This window comes from Corvus moneduloides, chromosome 12 (genome assembly GCF_009650955.1).
Source record: "Corvus moneduloides isolate bCorMon1 chromosome 12, bCorMon1.pri, whole genome shotgun sequence".
NCBI classification, from domain to species: domain Eukaryota; kingdom Metazoa; phylum Chordata; class Aves; order Passeriformes; family Corvidae; genus Corvus; species Corvus moneduloides.
In genome coordinates, this window is record NC_045487.1 from 15,850,411 (window position 1) to 15,870,414 (window position 20,004).

At 37.8% G+C, this 20,004-nt stretch overlaps 1 long non-coding RNA gene across 4 annotated transcripts in view; it reads right to left on the bottom strand.

Moving 5' to 3' along the window:
• Positions 1-20,004, bottom strand: part of LOC116450082 — a 132,906-nt gene that overhangs the window by 87,828 nt on the left and 25,074 nt on the right. For all 4 annotated transcript variants that reach the window (XR_004242670.1, XR_004242671.1, XR_004242669.1 and 1 more), the window contains exons 3-4: positions 14,085-14,145; positions 12,276-12,364 (exon numbers count right to left, since the gene is read on the bottom strand). This is a non-coding gene — a long non-coding RNA (uncharacterized LOC116450082). The remainder of the gene's footprint in view (positions 1-12,275; positions 12,365-14,084; positions 14,146-20,004) is intronic.

The window sequence follows — 20,004 nt, forward strand, 5'->3', positions numbered from 1 at the left end:
AACTGAGTATATTTGGATTTCTCCTCCCTAGTTTCCTAAATCAGTTAGATCTCCAGGATACCTCAGAAGCTCCTGTGTACTTGACTAAGCAAAAATTGGTGTCATCTGTATTTTTGCCTTTTATTTTGCATTCCATACACCCCTCCACTGGAGTCTTTACAATGCAAATAAATCCAATAAATATACTGACTGCATCACTGTTAATCCTGAGTCTCTGGGAGCCCTGTTAACTTGCACCTGTGCTCAACACTGGCCAGTTCTCCATTCTCTGTTATTTTTCCGAGGGTCCAAATGCATTTCATTAAGCATTTTTTTTTCCTGTAGCTGCCCTTTCCTCAGCAAATACTTCTAGTAGCCTAAGAGGTACCATTTATGATGATTTCCCCATTCTTGCTGTATGTGCCCTCTTATAAGTATTTTTTAATTGTTGCTAGTGTTTTAAATCCAGATATCTTTTTCCCCATTTCTGCAGAATCTAAATTCAAAAATTGATGAAGATTTTCTCTTCCAGAAATGGAACAGAGAACAAAAGCTAAATTGACAGCTAGAAAACTGGAGGTTGCAGTCCTCACTGCGTATCTAGAAGTGCATAGCTACAATTTACAAAGCTGCTCTATGGCACAGTCCCATACAGTGTATTTAAGTTAATTTGAAAATACCATTCGTTTGCAGAAGTCTCTACCATCTGCTGCTGATCCAACCATCAATTTCAGAATTAAGCAACGTAGGCAAAGGAGCAGAACACAATCTCTATTCCAAACCCTTAATAACGTTTCAACCTTTGGTAGCATTACCCAGAGCACTTCTTGAAGGACCACAGTGAAGGTTTACACTGACCCAGCCCCATTAGTGTGGGCCTCATTCAGGGCACACAGTTTTCAGGGCATTGATTGGTTTTGGATGCTTCTGCACAGTATCACATCAAAGCTACCACCTTGATAGCAAATAATCTGGGATTTTCCCCCTGCGTTACAGTGCAGACACTAGGCAGGAAATCTGCACGTTGGTGTGTGCCTAAGTAAACAGGGAGCTGTGAGCCCTTGAGGCAGCTAGCTGAGTTATTCAGTATGGATCTTCCTTAGCCCTCTCATCCTATGGGGGGGGCTCTTCATTTCTTAAGCCTTCAATTTAATAAATCCACCAAAATTAACAAATCAGTAATTAATAAGGAATTAATAGGGTTCAGGCATTTTTAAAGTTAAATAAGCACTTAAGTGTTTTACTAATCAGGAGGTTAAGACATACGTACTACTTTATTTCCTCTAGGTCATGCTCCAAGTTTCAAATTGCTGAGGTGGCACTGGTACCCAAACTCAAACTCCGACCAGCCACAAATACAGGATGAAACATGTCTTTGGCGTTTAAAATATCCTTTGCTGTGACAGTAACTCAGCAAGACAGCTGGGTCCCTGGCAATGATAAGGTCCTATCTAGTGAGGTAACAATAATACAAATATCGTGAAACATGATGTGATTATTTCCTAAAAAAATTAAAAATAATAATAATAAAAAATCCCTAAGCAATTTAAAAAAACCAACAAACAAACAAACAAAAAAAACCCACTCAAAGTATAAAATCGTTTCTTCATGAACCTAGTGCACTGTGGCTGTGGTATCATAATTTCTCTATAAAAGACAAAATACAGATGTGGTGCTACTTCTTTCAATTCATTTTCCAGAGGAGAATGAAACGTGTATTTGAAGCCAGAGGGAAGTTATGTCACTGTAAGTGGGTGGATGCAGAAACTGCTGTTACCTTCTTTGCAAATGAAGTGGCAAAGTTCTCACACACCTCTGCTCTCCCAGCCACACTTCCTTGCTTGAAGACATGCAAATATTCAGGAATGCACACAATACCTAGAAGCATATATGTTCTATGATTTCATTGACAACAGGTTTAATCTTGTTTAAAATTTTTAATTGAAGTCAAAATGTTTCTGCATTTGGCATACGCTGGCAGCAAATAAAATGATCCTGACGAATGGCATAAAACTATTAATTATGTTTTGTTTGCTCTATTCTTACTGTAGTGCTTGTGTGGTTAAAAATTAACTCTATGATCTTATTTAAAACAATATATGTGTCATTTCAGACATTCCTAAAAAGGATGCTTTGTAATAATAAATAGGCGTGCTTGTCAAGAGAAATTTGCTAACAAAGTGAATTCAAGCATCTTAAACAGATAAAAGAAAGCAACTATAAATTACAGCAGGATAATATTTTGTTTTATTTCTTAAAGATTCCCCTCTCTGTTTTTACTCATTGATGAATTTTAGATATGCAGATAAAGACAATAAATGTTTAATGATTATTATGAGCATTCCAGAATCCCCAGACAACCTTAAATATTTCAATGTCTGGGAGAAGTGTCAGATTCTATCGTACCGTCTCCATTGTAAACACTGATAGTATTGATAAGGATAACTTGAATGATTTTAAAGTAAAACTGTCAAAGTTATTCTTAACCCATTTAAACACACATCAGCATTTACTCTGAGGCTGACAGAGCACTGGAACAGCTGCTCAGGGAGGGTGTGGAGTCTCCCTCTCTGGAGACATCCCAAACCCACCTGGGCATGGTGCTGTGTCACCTGCTGCAGGTGACCCTGCCTTGACAGGGGGATGGACTCAATGATCTTCACAGATCCCTTCCAGCCACAACCATCCTGTGACTCTCATCCTCACGTGCAACAGAAACAAACAGGACCGTGGAAGTCAAATCTGTAGCACATCTGCATTTTTCATTCATATCTTTAAACAAGTAAATGTGCAAATGACTTCGGTAAATGTACAGCCACCCACTATAAGTGATACAAATGCAAGCTTATATGGGTTTCAAGTAAAAATTGCCTGCACACCCTCAAAAAACATTTTAATATCTGGCCTTTTGAACTCACCTCTGCAGCAATGTCAATGAGGTTCTCCATGAGTGCACATATTTTCCTGGGGACAATGTATCTTATTAATCCCCTGATCTAAAGAGATAATATATTTGTCAAAAAATCCGTATGCTTTATCAGGATGAATTTGCTTTAACCTAACATTCACTATCTTTTCCCAAGCCAGACAAAATAATCTGCACAAACCCACAAAAGTACTGCTTTCTTTTTTTTTTTTTTTTCTGGGGGGGGGGGGCGGGGAGGGAGAGTTTTTGTATTGTTTTCTAGCAGTTTAAGAAATGTACTTAGGTTTCATTTTCATCGAGTATTTTTTTCCCACCCCATGTTTTTTTTCTTCTTCTTCTTTAGAAACAAACCTACATTCAAAAAATTCACAAACATTTCATGTTTCCCCAAAAGCCATTTGGGAGAAACAAGAAGAGAAAAGGTCAACCCCAGTCCCAAAAAACAACAACAAAACAAAAAAAAAAAAAAAAAAAAAAACCAAACAAAAAAAAACCACCCCAACACCCTATCTTCAGCTGGTGATAAGACCTAGAACTGGAAGGTGGCTGTGAAGGAGTGGCTGCCTCAGAGGAGATTCCCAACATGCTCCAAGTCAGTAGGCGCTGCATGACCCAGATCCCCAGCACGGTGTAGAAACATCTGTCCTCCAACACAAAGATTTGCCACAGCAGCCACGAGCAGCAAAGCTCTCAGAGGCAATGTCTGGGCTGACACTGCATCTACAGGAAAATGTAAAATCTGCTTAGGCACAGCTAGGAAAGCTGTCACTGAATTGAGCAATGTGTTTGGAGGTGTTTGGGAGCTACATTATGTGCAGAAAATTTGTGATGCTTTTGTGATGCTCATATGAAAAGGCTTGACTAGAAATTAATTTCCCTTTGGAAATTACAACTATTTATACATTGCATGTAATCCTAAAATTCTTAACAACATCCCTTTTAGCTACTTCAGGTTTCAGTCTACATTTCCCTAATGATGGGTTGCTACACTCTTTCAATACAGGCAAACAACTGCCTACCAAGAACTTGCCACGAGTCTGTGCATGGACAACAAAAAGGAAATAAAGCTGTGTGTCCAGAAGGCAATCAATTCACTTTTCTAAGATTTTGCACCAGCATAAACATTCTTGCCTGAATTTCTGATGTGATGTGGCAAGTGGGCAAAAATATTGGCAAAGGGGAGCAGGCAAGCACTCAGTGAGACCGCCTGGCAATACTAGAAACACCTTCTCCAGGCCTCAGTGCACACAGAAGCTTTACAGGACAGTGCCTTTTATGTGAATTATATATAAACGCCTTCAGAAGTTGCAGGAAAAGCCTGGAGTTTTCTCTTTTTTCTTTTTAAACAGCACAACTACTTTCATCACCTTTTTGTAAATCCTTAATAGTGTGTTATCATGCTGTTTATGTGGGAAGACAGTGCTGTGGCAAAACTTGTTACTGATCATGGTTTAAATTGTCTGAGGAATTCTCTCTAAAACTTATGAAAGAACAATCTTTTGTGCATAATATCCTTTTATTTTCCCACTTCATTTATTTTGGTAACCGAAATGTGTGTTTACATCTAACTACATAATGTTTTAGCACCTTTGAACTATTTCTAACAATCTTTTTGATCCATATATAGACACAGGAATGTTGGGAATGTAAGATATACATATATAATTTTAGACTACAACCACATCAGCCTAGTAAGTTAAATGTCTTGTATGCCCTAGAAAGTCAGATTTGAAAGAGAAACCATATTTAAGAACCTCTGATCTACCCAATGATTCGTTGAAGTATAAACATGTCATTTTACATATCCAAACTGAAGTACACACCAGCAAATATGAATTGAAAGCCTGGGGAATGTGATGGTTTACCTCAGAAACTCTTAACATAAAAAACAAAACATACAGCCACATAAAGAAAGAATAAGCTGCTTAAATTTAATAAACAGGTATTTTTACTGTGGCTTTTGTTTAGAATTATTGATCCTGATGAAATTATGTCACCCTTCAAAGATACAAGAGCAGTTTTTGCTTTAGCTCTGAAGTCATACTTACAGCTATCGTTGGTATTCAGGCACAGGTCTGAAGAACTGGCTTAAAAATTACCTCCTGCTTTTCTGTGGTTTGAAAACACAACTGCATTATCTTGTCTGGATATGGTGATGAGTTTGATCTGCACTAACTACTACAATGGCATTGTGCACATCAATAAAGAAATGTGATAATCCTCAAGCAAAAATTAATTTATTAATGAATGAATAATTAAATCCGCTGAAAAACACATTTGCAGGAAGTTAAGCAAAGGTGTTTTGAATAAGAATAGGGCTTTTTCTTAAATCTATAAGTACAATAGACTTGCTAAAGTAAATAACCCCATGAGTTACTTACCTCATAATGTATTTAGTTATAATATTAAATGGATAAAGTACTTGATCATCTCCCAAGATAATAAAGCTGGTGGTATGGAGAAAAGCCTCCATGGGATTAAGAGAGAGTTAAAACATTTCAAATATGCAATTAAAGGCATTCTAGCATGCCTGTGATCTCTGCTCTGGTTTCCTATTTACAGAGAAGGAAAACTGGCTCAGACCTCCTAGACTAAGACAAGGAAGTATGCAAAATCGAGCAGTCTCTGTGCCAGCTCTTGCTAATCCTTTTCAGTATGGTTTGCTGCTAATTTGTCATGGCACATATTTGCCTTATGTCTAATTAGCATCAAATTGCAAACTGCTATTTGCTAACAATTTGTTGCATCAATCTGCTTGAAAATCTATAGTTTAGGACTGGATTGCAGCTTATTCTGTCTATCAAAATTCTATTTCATACACATCACTGTAAACTATTTCCCTCTAAAAAAACATTGCAACGCGTTTCTGTACAAAGAAACATACATTTTAAAAGAAAGACTATGCAAAGTGGTAGTTTTTGTTCCTTTGTTTCACCCTCCATTTATATTTTGTTATAACTTGCTTATAACTGGAATTAAATAAAAAACAGCTTGCTCTTTGTTTAGTGTTAAATCTAGCTACAACTGCCTCACCCTTATAACAGAATAGGTACATACAAAATTATCATCCATACTTTGGAGAATAGAGACAAGACCTTTACAACAAGAATTTGTGCTGGAATTGGCTCTCAAAATACAGGAAAAATTTCAGCCAAGGAATTTGCCAGGTTTAGGAACTGGCTAATCTATTCTGTTCGACATTCACAGGTATTATAGTAAACAAATGGCTAAAAATCTTTGTCACAAACGAATACTGTTGCAGAGATGTTCTTCAATGGAATCATAAGTGATGTGGGAGATGTTTATGCATAAGATTTCCTCCCCCGCTATGCCTCATTAGAAACAGATGGAATACTGCTGCCACATGCATTGCAGGGGATGGATGGAAATGTGTCAGTGCAGGGCCTGGGCTGTGGAATTCACTCCAAAGTGGCACAAAATGTTCTAAGCAGTCTCCTCCACTGTATTCCAGGGATGGCACAAGGTCATCAAACCAGCACAGCCACATGCCGCTTCTCTGGAAGTGGAACTTCAGCCCACATAAGATGAGGTTTCATGTCTAGATGTGGTACAGATGGAAATGAAATGAGTTTTGTTTCTTCCAAGCCACAAAACATTTAAAATTTCAAAAGTATTTCACCTGGAGAAAGCTGAATTTGTAGGGCTGACAGAGAAATGGTGTGAGTAAACAAGAAAATGAGATGAGAAATCCAAATAGCCAACATCCATACAAAAACTCTGGGCCTCAAACTGCAGTTACTTCTGCATTTTCCTTTGTCATTTTGATCCAAAAATCCATACTGGGCGCTAGACATGTTTTCCTCCTCAAGTCTCAACAAAATCAGTATAGTGTTTGCCTTTCTGTGAGTTGGTGTTTGCTATAGCAAACAAATGTAGCCAAATTATCTGCCCACTTCTATGTAAAGTTTGCATACTTTTTCCTTGTGAGAAGATGAGCCAAGCTCAGTATAAAATGTTGTCAAACAAAATGAAAGCTTTCAGAGCTGAGTAAGAAGACAAGTCTGTCTTTGCTGTATCTGTACCCAACAAAAACACTTCTAAGGTTACAGGGAATTGAATGCAACCTTCTCGGGCAGATTAGACAGACATTTGAGAAGTGCTCACCATTAAGACGAACCCAGCTCCCCACAGCTTCAGTGAATGTAGAGTTAGAACCAGGTTCAGAATATTAGACTGCTTAAATAAGAACAGTCATAAACACCAACAGACCAGCGTGAGCTGGAGGCTGACCGAGGTGACCTCCGGCTCCCCACCTGAATTATCCTAAGAACTGCCATCTTATTTGATCCCTTTTTACTAATTCAGGGGGTTTTTCCTGTATTCTTCATTCCTTTCTAACCAGAGCAAAGTCCAACACAGATGGATACTGGTGGTCACTGCTGCCTGCAAAAGCACACTGAAGGGCCTGAGGAGAAAATTGCTACAAGTGGTGGAAACAGAATTAAGAGAACTCCCTGTTTCTGTTATCATGGGACATCCCCCTTATTTGTACCACAAGCAATAATAACATTAATTACACCTAAGGAGAAGCTTTGCCTTTCCTTCAAAAGTTGGCAATGTGTAACGGGGCTCACATTTCCCTGAAACCAGAAAAAAAACTCCACAGAAACATAACAATGAACAGGCCATTGTGAGAAGACACCGCTTTAAGCAATGGACATCATCCATGTCACAAATACGGGGAGAAATTCCCACTATGGAAAAGGGCTCCTGCTTTTTATGGATTGTACCAAAAGACTGCCCATATGAGCTGGACATGAACGGCAAAGTGAGAATACTCACTGAAGGAATACAACTTTTCCTGAATTTGTTTTATGATTATTAACATGTCATACTTATTTGCAAATGTGTTAATTTCCCAAATTTTATAGAACTTCTCTTTAAATGTATCCCTAATGGGCAATATTTTAGAGACTGCATCAATTTCTCTCTGTTTCAAAATGATATAAATATAGTAAGGGCCAATTTTGTGCATAGAAGTGGGAATGCAATCTGGGGAGCTAAGCACCTCTTAATCTTCCAATCTGGAGAGCAGAATTCAGGCTTTTTCATCTTGGCTGAAGGGAAACCAGTCTGCCTGTCCTGAATTCTCTCCAGATTTTATGGACATGGAATCAGCAGTATGTCCCATCAGTAGCCAAAAGAGCTCCATATCATCCTGCAAGTTGGTACACCTTCAGTGAGAAATTTAGGAATATTTTTTCACAGCTTCCTGAACTGAGAGTGATTTGAGGTCAGCAGAGCTCATGCATTCTACAAGCAAGCAAGAAAAAAGGATTCATTCATTGTCTTCTGTATAACAATGCTGGTTTTCCTGAACAACCGACGTGCTGTTTTTCCACTTATACATAAGTTTTTCATAGTTTCTATAAAATATAACCAAGATTTACCTATGTTAGGAGAGTAAGGGTCAGACACCTTACGACCCTATAACATAAAGAAAAACATAGCAAAATCACTTTCCCCCCACCCCCCAATTAAAAGGAAATAGAATAAATGTATTGGCAAAAAAAAAAAAAAAAAAAAGAAATGAAGCATGTAAAAGTGTGCAGCCTTGACATAATTAGATCTACCACATCTAGGTCAGCTGAGGATGCAGGATTCACACAGCAATTATTTATTCAAAACTTTAGAACACTGCATTTCGAGTGACAGCTCCTAGCTGTGACTCCTCCAAGAACTAGTAGAGCCACCATGCTACACACACACACACAGAGGGCTCCGGAAAACAGATCTCCACCTCATTTGAAAAACTCCAAAGGCATTGGATATAAAGCAGGGAATGCCATAATCACCACTTATTAGTGGCATGTCTGTAGTTGAAAACAGTCCTGGGATTTCATTGGTTGTGGCACCAGAGAGGAGGACTATCCATGAACAGACTGAAAAACTTAGGTCTAAACTCACTAGGGAAGGGAGGGGTGGAGAAGGAGTGGCACTGTGTGTGTGAAACTGAAAGCTTCTTTCTGCCAACAGGAGCCTGAATGACAACCTCCAGGGACTGCACAAATGAAAGGTGGCTTCGCCAGCCTCCCAAAACACCACCCCTGCCATAAAGTGCTTTGGGTTTAAAACCCCCAGAATTTAGAGTAACGTGGAAACAGAGCCCAAAGGTGAGGGACTGACATACTGTTAAGTGTATTCATATCAGTACTCTTGGAAATGTCTGGCACATACCACATTGCATATTTCATCTTATGCTTTTGTATAAAGCTTGTAAAATATGTTTTGCAGCACATGAAAGGGCTAATCCAAGTGCAGGGTAAAAGTCACTGCTGCCAGATAACAGACTTCCTCCCTTGGCACAAACAAGCACTAGAGAGCTGTGTTTAGGTTCCCAAATTCAAACCATACTGATGCCTCAATGACAGACATTTTCTACACTTCTTATTTTCTTCTTGAAGTAAAGACAATTGCATATCCAGCTGAGTAGCTAAAAAAAAACTATTGGAAATGCTAAGAAAATGTTCTAAGTCAGAACTAGGATTTGGGAGCTATTAATGGAAATGAATTTGCTTAGAAAAAAAAAAATCAAACCCTACAGTTCTTGACAGTGTACAAGGCTCAAAATGTCACTGTAAGTACATTTTAATCCTGATCCAATGACATGGTATATTCAATATACAAGGGGACCTATGTGCTTCTTTTCTAGTCCTCTAGAATGCCAAACAACAGTATACTTAAACATAAAACATGTTGCTCTTGGTTACATACCATAAATTGCTGTATATCCCTTCCCTCTTCTCATTCAGATTCTAATGAATGCTGCTCTGCTGGTCAACTATAACACAAGACAGAGAGTACTTTTCTCCTTGTCAAATAGCACTCTATAAAAAATACTATTGTCCTCCTGATTTAGGATACATACACATGGCTAGTAAGGAAAAAACAGCAGAGAATGGCAAATACAGTCTTGAGTGGGAATTTTCTCCCACAGCTACCAGAGAAGATAAATGAAATTTTCAGACACAGCCCTATCAAACTCCACAATACAGCATGTGTGGGGTTCATGTACAATAAAAGGAGGAACCTGAGAAGAAAGTTGTTTTTGCAACCTCAGTAATGAGAGCGAGCCTTGAAATGCTGGCAGTGGAGGAAGCATTTTCATTAGGTGTGTTTCACTTTCTTCCTCAGTGCAGCAATCCACTTACAGAAGCTGTGTTGTTACATGACACATTTCCACTTTCTTACAGAAGTGCCTGTGATTTTTTGAATGCTGTTTGTTGTTACTGCCTTTCTTCTCCGACACAATGCACCAATTTTTAACCTTTTCAGTAACCTGGTGACACCTCTGGGATATTACAGTATTCCTGTCAAAATGTCTGGTCTACAACAATAAACTTTACATTGATGTCTTGCTTTTTGGGAATAATTACACTGTTCCTTAAATGTTACCCTATTTACTATTTGTGCACAAAGATGACAATAAAATCAATGGAACACAATTCCCAAATGTGCATCAAAGTCTTTTGCAATGTTAATGGATTAGTGTGTCTACAGAGGTGTAAGATCATTTTGTCTTGATGCTTGGACTTGCACACGATATGCACTTACTCAAAGATAAACTTATTAACCCTTATCTGCTGAGCTCATCCCTTCAAAAAGTTAGTTTAATCTCCCCGCATTTGTCAGAATTCCTTTTTTCTTTTTCTTTCTCCTTTTATTTTTTCCCCTCTTCTTTTTAAGCCAAGCCTGGGAATGCTGCCCATCGATCAATAGGTGTATGATGAAGGAACTTCGTCCTGCTCCCTCTGACCAGCGGCGATGTTTTTTCAATGATTCCGCAGGAGTCAAAAACTCAACAAAGCGAATCGCGGATGCTGTAAAGGGAGCATGCTGCTCATGTCTGTGACCACTGTATGCAAAGCTTGGCATTAGTCACCGCCAGGCCGCCTCTGACAGCCCTGAAGTGAGGGAGATTAATGTGAGGCAGGGGCACTTTATTATTGTCATTCTGTTCTTTCACACTCTGCCTCTGACTTTCAATTTTGCTCCAGAATTAATTGTCTGCTCCCTACAGTATGACTGATGTAGAAGGATACAAGTAACATAGGCACCTGGTTCTGGCCTTGACAATCTGACTCGTTGTTGCAGGATGTATTGTGTAGAGTCAAAGTCAGGGACAGACGGGCATCTTTCAAAGAAATCAGCCAATGTTTCTTTTGACTTCAATCAGATTTGACTGTAGATTATCCTTCCCTAAGAACAATTTTTTTCTTGTAGAGATGCTAACAAAATGCCAGTGCCATTATTAAGTACCACTACATGATACTATTGCTCTGCTCTATGCAGCCTCATGTGAGGCCTTTCTCTCCAAGCTTTGCTTTTTATGTTGTAAGGCAGTAAATTAGTCATGGAGCAGTGTTTAATCCCTACCCTCTCAGAGTAAAGCATTGTTGTGAGAACATTATATATGGTATCTTAGACAATAAAAATACATGGCTGTGTAAGTCAGTATCATTTACTATTTATTGGACTAACAGTTCCAAAGCAAATTACACATAAAGTAAGACAAATAGTTAAAGATCTTGTATCTAATAGAATATCTGACTGTATATCAGACTTAAAATGAACTGCTGTACTAAGAGATCAAGGAACATCTTTACTAGAGCATAGAGGATGCAAAAAAAAGAATCACTTTTCGGATGGAAAAAATCATACAGAATCAGTCTTTGCACATGCACCCCTATCTATCAGTCTGCTTTTTCTCACTTTAACATCTGATGGTGACAAATGTACAGGCATTCCTACACTGCAGCGAAACAAGGAGCTTCACCCTTTATCTTTAAACAGTAAGCATTTGCTGGTAGTCACAGACATTGCTACAGACACACAGGCAATAATATCAACATTCAATGCTCCAAAAGTATGGGGAACTGTGGCATATTTGCTCAAGGCTTAGTTTTTGAGCCAAATACTCTCAGTGCCTGCTAACCCTTTCAGTTGGATTTTATCATTTTTGGTCAGACTTTGACCAGATAAGCTTTTCAGAGCTACACAACTGAGAAATTATCAGATGTATACAAAATGCATAGAAATAAGCAACACTAAATGTTCCATTGCTTACTGTTTGCCCTTTGGTACATGGGTGGGACTCCTCAAGATGATCTCAGGAATTTCTTCCCAAATACCCTCTATGAATAGAACGTGCAATAAATTATTGTGGCTTTAACTCATCTACTCCTTAAATTTGACCATGATATTATGTTAAAGGGTACCAAAATATACAATATGCTGAATTGTCTTTATCCTGGATACCAGAAGGAAAATTACCACCATTCAGTGAGGATGATCCCACCTCATTAAATTACTGATTTACCACAATGATTAAAATACAAAAAATATCTACCTGCATTTATGAAGGAAGCAGCTTTTGCCACTTGCTCCAGTTTTCCCAGACCTCTGGGCAAAGTAAATTTCAGGATGCATTTCAACTTCCTTGAAAGACACAAAAAGCAATGAGAAACTCTGCCTCTTTAAAAAGGTGTGCTAGTAAATGTTGTAATATCCTTCAAACCTGACATTAAGTATTTAAATGTTACTTAAGCAAAGTGTGAGCAATTAAATTAATCAATCTTCCCAGCCATGTAGTGAACAGATGTTCAATAAATCCTGTCTGCTTACAGTGTGGGAGAAAGAAAGTCCACTTTTAGCTGTCCTTCAGTGATGACATCCCTCAGCCCGTCCTTTCTCTGGGCCTCATGGGCCACTGCCAGGCAGTTCTGCTGCGTTGTTTCTTTATTATAAATAACAACAGACCACCTGGACTACCTGCAGTACCTGGAAGCTGAGGTTTAATGATCCTTCAGGCTACATCCTCAGCTCTCTCCTGATCCCAGATAATGGGACTGATGGGAATGGCAGAGGAGTGACGGATGGCAGTGACGAATGACTCCAGACAAACATGTGCTGACAACTAGTGAATATGGGGCAGCCTTGCAGAAAGGTCAAGATAAAAGTATTTACTTGACTTTCAAAGTTTCTCCATGAAAAAACACTCAGAATCCTCAGATTTCTCACCACCAGATAACTTTGCCAAGCAGATGTGTACAGCGTGCTATCAGAGTGTCACAAATCTGGCAAGCAGCACTGCAAGCAGGAGCAAACACCATCTTTTAGTGAAAATAAACTATCTGCAAAGCTAGAACAGTGAAATTCCATAGACATGCAAGAACCCGGATATTTGCAATTTTCAGTGCTAAGGTCGCCAACAGCTGCAGACACAGCCTCTTGTTTTTTTAAGGTGTCTATTCTGTTCTGACCAGGTTCCCACCCCAGCCACAATCCCACTCTCTCACTGCCCCTCCAGCACCAGGAAAGGCCACTGAACCACCCCATCTTTCTGCCCAATTAAGCAGTGAGGTCTTTTCTTAGCAGGACTTATAAAGTTTGCCTGGAAGTCCTGTGATGTAAAATTTGATTGCTACAAGATGCTCACAGGGTCATCTCTCTTTTAGAACCTCAGATTTCAAAAATTAAGGGACAACTTTTTACATTACACTCCCCAAACCTTAAACAAATCCTATTGGTTATAAGATGTATATGATGCATGCCATCCTCTTCACTTGTTACACATTAATATCAGCTGTGATCAAATGAGTCAACTGACATTCAAATATAATGGTTAAAACTTCTGCACCACAGATATACAACTTCAACCTTTTGAATGCTGCCATTCCATATATGGACTTTATCCACATTTTAATGAGGCTTTAAAATCTCTGAGATAAAGCTAGTATTTTATGTAGAACTGCCTGCTTTTTATGATATCCTGACATGTTGTACAACATTTGTGACTATATTGATCCTTATAAATTCAGCATCTGTATATATTCCTGAAAAGCATCCCCTGCTCAGTCTGTAGCACAAACAGCAGGGCAGGACACACAGAGGAGGCAGTTCTTGAGCCATTTTGCTCAGCAGAAAACAGACAGGTAAGGAATATTTTAGTAAAACAAACTATTTTAGTTGCATAACACAGTCATATTTTAAAAAATAATTAAAATACCATTCTCAAAATGAACAATGAAGAAACGCTGGGGTTCTTTATCAATTTTACCCTGCTTCATTCTCCTTCAGACAAACCTGTTTCAAATCCTGAGGGGGTAAACTGTACTCTTTTCCCACCTGGGACAGTTATACATCTTCATGCCCTCACCTTTGCCTGTCTGCAGAGACAAGCCTTCGTGTGTTTCCCCATGCAGTTTCACGCTTTTAATCTGAAACAAATGATTGCAGGAAAAAAAAAAAGCACATTATCACCTTGGCAAGGCATCAGGAGTATACAGAAAAAAAGAAAGGGTCTATGGGCAAATTCATCTTCCATTGCTACAATCAATCTCTCACCTAAAGAAATACACAATAACTAGGCAGGAAAGGGCCAAGATTTATGGCCTAGAAACATCTCCACTGACCAGCATACACCAAGCCTTCCTGGCTCCCTCCTTGCCAGAATGGCTCTTTCTAACAGTTACAATGATATACTGTCTCTCCCTACTGTTTTACAAGTACATTAGCTTTATTTAATGAGATCTCTGAGTAATTTAACAGATGTATATAGGACATAAGACTAGAAAAACTCTTGCTACTTGAACACTTTTGCCAAGGTATTCTAGGGCTAGCTAATCTCCACTACCATGTTATATTCCATGAAATACTGTTATTGGAATTTTGGGAAGGTTTTTAAAAATTATTTTAATAGGAATGTTATATTATAATCTAATAGAATAGTGCCACATTCAACACTTGCTTGTATTAGGCCCATTAAAGTAAGGTTAAAAGTGGTTACTTTAGTTCTTCAAAATTACTTATATATTAAAAGGCCTGAGAGAAATTCAAAAGCAGAGATTGATATATCTGTTAAATCTTGCACCCTGTTCTTTCCTGTAACTTCAACATCATGTCCCAAGGGAAAAGAGACAGATTCTTCCATTTTAAAAACATATACTCAGCTTTAAAGTTCACAATGATTGGATCACTCAATGACAAAGCATTTCAAAGTACTGTATTCTGAGGTTTTGTTTAACATATGAAGGATAACCAGTCATTAGTTTAACACAATAGCTCTGCTTTCCATTATTTTTATTATTTCTGTTTCTGAGCAACAGACAATGTTTTGGATGGCTGCTGTTATCCAGCAAAGTAGTTTTAAATAATAGTGTTATACAATAAAATATTAAATGAAAGAAGCTGCAATAATAACTTTTTAAATAACTCTAATCAGCTAGCAATTAAAAATACAGGGGTGGCAACAAGGAATTACCTGTTTAAAGTGACACTTTAACATTTTTTCTGAGTAAAAGAAAGGTGGGCATAAACTTTATGCATTTGTCAGTGTGTTTTTTGCAGCAGTGAATCTACAAAAATCCATACAGTGTGTTGAGTTTTCTCATACATTATACTTTTTAAATTGATTAAAAATAGAATATTGCCCCAGATTCAGTAATTACTTCAATGAACTACATTAAAAAAAAATTCAAGAACTTCAATGCTACCCGCTGGTGAGACCAGTACTAATTGAGTTTAGTGGCATTTTTCTGTAAATAATATATAGTCTCATTAAAGAAGGTTTATTTTAGTTTGAAAACATATTTCTTTTTAAAATTCTTTTAAGCTGAAGGGGGAGAAAAAAGGGGGGAAAAAGGGATGAGGGTAATATTTACTGTTCTTGCAAAGTGTTCAATGTCCTTCTGGCTTACAGGATGTTGTGTTAACCTTGAATTGGAGCATAAAACACAGGTTGATATATAATTACTCATAGAAGTCTATGGAATTTACAACAAACATGCTGCAACATGTCTAATATTTGGAGAAAATCCCCATACGTATCTGACCAAAGTAAACATTCTGACCCACCCTCCCAAATGTACCACACCTTACCCAGAGGCAAGGATTCCATGTTTAGAAAGCAGGAAACACCAAGTTGTGAGCAGAAAATCTGATATTTCTTTAAATACCAGAAAACACTGACAAATCTCTGCTTGCAAAATTATGGACGGTCACCATGTAAAATTATGCTCGAAATCAAGAACAAAATTACTCCCAGAGTAGAAAAGACTGGGGGAGAGAGAGGGACAACATGAGCTGATATAGAGCAAATTCATTGCATGAAATTTCATTTCTTGAGAGCTATACATCAAGGTGTATTTGTTTAATGAGGTTGACACTAGAAAGATGTATAGAACATATCAGACACCCAGTACCAGTGCGTTCTGGGAAAAAGATAACATCTGAGGATCTGACCACTCACTTAGTCTTCGAGCCAGACTTCTCTATCTACTGGTTCTTCAGGGGATTATAAATGAGAGGGCAGGAGGAGCAAGGAGCAAAATAATGAAAAACAACACAAAAAAAGAAAAATTATAACATTGTAGAGCCAAGTAAAGCCAAATTTATTGACCTCACAACTACATAATCAAGAGAAAGTTATCACTGTGGAAACTTTTACTAAAGCAGAATGATCTTAAATAACAAGGGAGTGCTATGAAATTTACAGCACTTTTAAGATATGCAAATTGAATGCAAGGTATAGACATAAGGGTAATTAATTGTAAATCTAAGAATAATGTTTCTTTGTCAGGGCTGTCTCCATGTTGTGGAATACATTCTAATGTGCCTTAACTCTGAATATTTCTTAAAGGCTGGTCTAATTATGAGATGTTCAGAATTTCAAAATAGTAGTTATTCTTACCGTTTAATATAGCTGCTGTAAAGTTTCATAACAAAATTTACTGATTACATGAAAATATTTTATTTTAATTTTCAAGAATAAAGCACTTGTTTAAAAGTCTAGGCACTGAGTATTTACCTTGGAAAAAATAATATGATGGAAACAGCTTTTGCTAAAACAGTGTTTTGTGGTGGGTTTTTTTTTTAAGGAAGAGAAAGGAAAGTGGCAAAGAATCAACATAATTAAGTGTAAACATCTTTATCTCCTGCACTTTTAAAGTTATAATGCTGGTTTTCTAAGAACTTCATAGAATAAAATAGAATCTTATCATTCCATCATTTACTTAATTTTTCGTTTAATTAAAGTCATTCATGTGGCAATTATTCAGGTCAACCTTTCCATTGCAACAGGACTATAAAAATTCACTTTCTCATTTTAAAACGTGGCAAGATTGGAAAGAAAATTTTCCGAGTTTGAAAAGAAATTTATATAAACTTATAGAACATCTAAAATCATTCATAGCAATAATTCAAGCCCCTGTCAGCTTCAGTAACAGGCCTATACACTTGACTGTGCTTCCTGACAGAAAACCCACTATTTGAGCTGCTTTTAGTGTTTAATTTAGACAAATTAAAATGAAGCTTCTTTAGGGGGCAGCATAGTAAACAACCTTCAACAATAATGCCATAATAGCCTGGATGCCTTGGATTTTTAGGGGAAAGACACTTATTAATCCTCATGTCTTAGCAGAACTTGCTATAGACCCAGGGAAGAGTTAAACAGTATTGGAGGGAAGAGCATGAGCAGCCAAAGCTCTCTTTGAGCTTTGGTGAGTCAGATTTTCTGACCACCAAACAGCAAGAGAAGCAGGTACTCCAGCAACTCAGCGTTTGGGAACATTATTCCACTTGGTAACTCTTAAGTTCCAGGAAAACAAACTGTAATCACAGATATTATCTCACAAAGAAACTGCACAGTCAGGAGCATGTGATTTAGATACACATGCAGTAGCTCTGCAACAAAAATGTCCTTATTTTCACCAGTCATCAGTTACACTCCTACCACTGCAGGAATCATCCATAAGCCCCACATCCAGGATACACTTTTCATACTTCAAAGAGAAAAGAGCAAAACACTTCAAAAACCACCTATTTTAGAAGAGGTGCAAGTGAGGCAGCTGGTCATGGGTGAGTGGTCAGCTGGGAGGATTATAGCCCTTCAGGAAAACTGCCATGTGACATGGACTGGTTTTGTGGGAGCAGAGAGGGAGGAAAGGGGAGGAGAAGAGCCCCAGTTCCTCGAGCAGCTGGCATTTAATAGCAAAAAAACCCCAAATCAACAGTTCAAAATTTTGGCCAGCAGAATCAGAGTTTGTTATCTGCACGAGAAGAAATGCATTTCAGAAACACGTCAGAAAAAGTCTTTGGGAGATAGGGAACAAAGGGAGAGGTTAATCATCAGTGTGGAATACAAAAGTAAATGCTAACATAACTTTGGAAAAAGTGCACATCATCACTTTGTGTCTGCTCTGCCTAAACAATTAAAATATTCTGTTAATATTTTTTACCTAAGCATAACATACTATAACTTTAGCTCCCCTTCAGTGACAGTTTGTGCTTGGAAGTTCTGTTATAGTTTAAACAGAGAGCTCAGGAAATTTTGAAATCATTGCCAGATATAGAGGCATATTTCATAACATGAGTTAAATGCATCAGATGCTTACATGAGAGGGTCTCTCCTATATAACACTTGCAGAAATTATAAATTCTCCATATGCCAGCAGAGTTAATAGCTTCCTTAAAAGAACTTTCAAAAATTATGCTTGCACAGGAGTAAGTTTCCAAAACTTTCTATAAGGAAACAGAAAACCAAGGCACTTATTAATGCTGGCTTGTAACTTGAGCAAACTGAAATTTTCATCCTTTCTTCTTTTCATGACAACTTTCCTACACAAGGCTTAAACTTTTAGGAACCTGAAGTATCAGTGGGAATTCTTACCGACACCTGCTTCTCTAACTTCTTCAGAAGGCAGAAAACTTAGTCTGAAATAATGAAGGTAGTGAGAGAACAGTTTGGGTAGAAGATGTGCCAAGGTTATGCAAGAATTTCTAAAGACCACTTAAGGAGGAATCCTAGGAGACAAACTTTATGGTTTTGATGGAGACAAATGATATGAAAACAGATTTTTCCTTTTCTGTACAGTGCAAATGGTATTACAGCACAGAAAAGAGATCCTGATGTGGAAGCACAAGGCTCTTGCTTTCTCAGACTGCTTTTCTGTGATGTGACAAACAAAGGTTATTGTCCTTTTGGAAGCATTTTTGTACATTATAATTTGAATCGGATTTCAAGTGGAGATCACAATTTCTTCCTATCAATTAGTGCAAGACTGTATATCTTAGGTGTGTTGCAGAGGTTAACCACAGCTATGTTTGACCCACATTAATTTTTCTCATTAGTCTATGATACCTACCAGCAATTTTACTCACTGTTTTTGCAGGTTCAGTGAACTTTTCAAATTGTTATAATTTTGCCAAAATCTCTGATAATCAAACTTGTAACTGACTGCCCAGAAAATGTAAAATGGCAAAAGAGCCAAACTCAGCTTACACAGTAACCCTGACTGAAGGGTTAGAGCCAGCAAGTTATTCTAAGCCAATTATTTCTGAAGTCATTAATCACCAAAAAAATGCATTTATTTTCTGTTTCTTGTCACTCCAAACCTGCTTCTCCAATTCAATTACTGCCAAATTAAACTGTTGTGAAAACAAACTGTGGCAAGCACTGAACTGTAGCATAACTTCTACTCTTGAATCTCTTCTACTCTCCAGTCAGACAACAGCTTTCTTCTAGCTTAGCAATTGAACAGGGTGAGCATCCTCCTCACCTGGAAATAACAATGGGAGGATCTGTGAACTAGACACAATTTACACACTGCACTGGTTTTTTTCTTTTCCATTGAAATTTTTCCTGTTTTCATTGAAATAATCAATGGTGAGGTGAACTTTCAGCACTTGGAAGTACAGACAACAGACTAATAAAAGAGCACTTCAGGAGGACCTATTCACAAAATCCACTCCCACACGATGAAGCACCACCCGCTAAACCAGTCCCACCCATTTCAGTTGGATTCCCTCACCAATGAACACACACAAGGTATGTGGTGGGACAGCAAAACAGGCAAATTCAGCAACTGGCCTCACACCCTCCTTGTTAAACAGACTTAGTTCTAATTACTGTAAGATGGATGGCCTTACAAAATACTTTTTATTTTTAAGGTCATTAAATAAAGTGGAATCCTTCACCTTGTCCTTAAACTCAGTGGAAACTGCTCAGTTCACCTCTTTCACTTGGCGTGTTTAATTATTTGCACAGCTTGAATTAATACTAGGTCTATGTCTGAATGTCT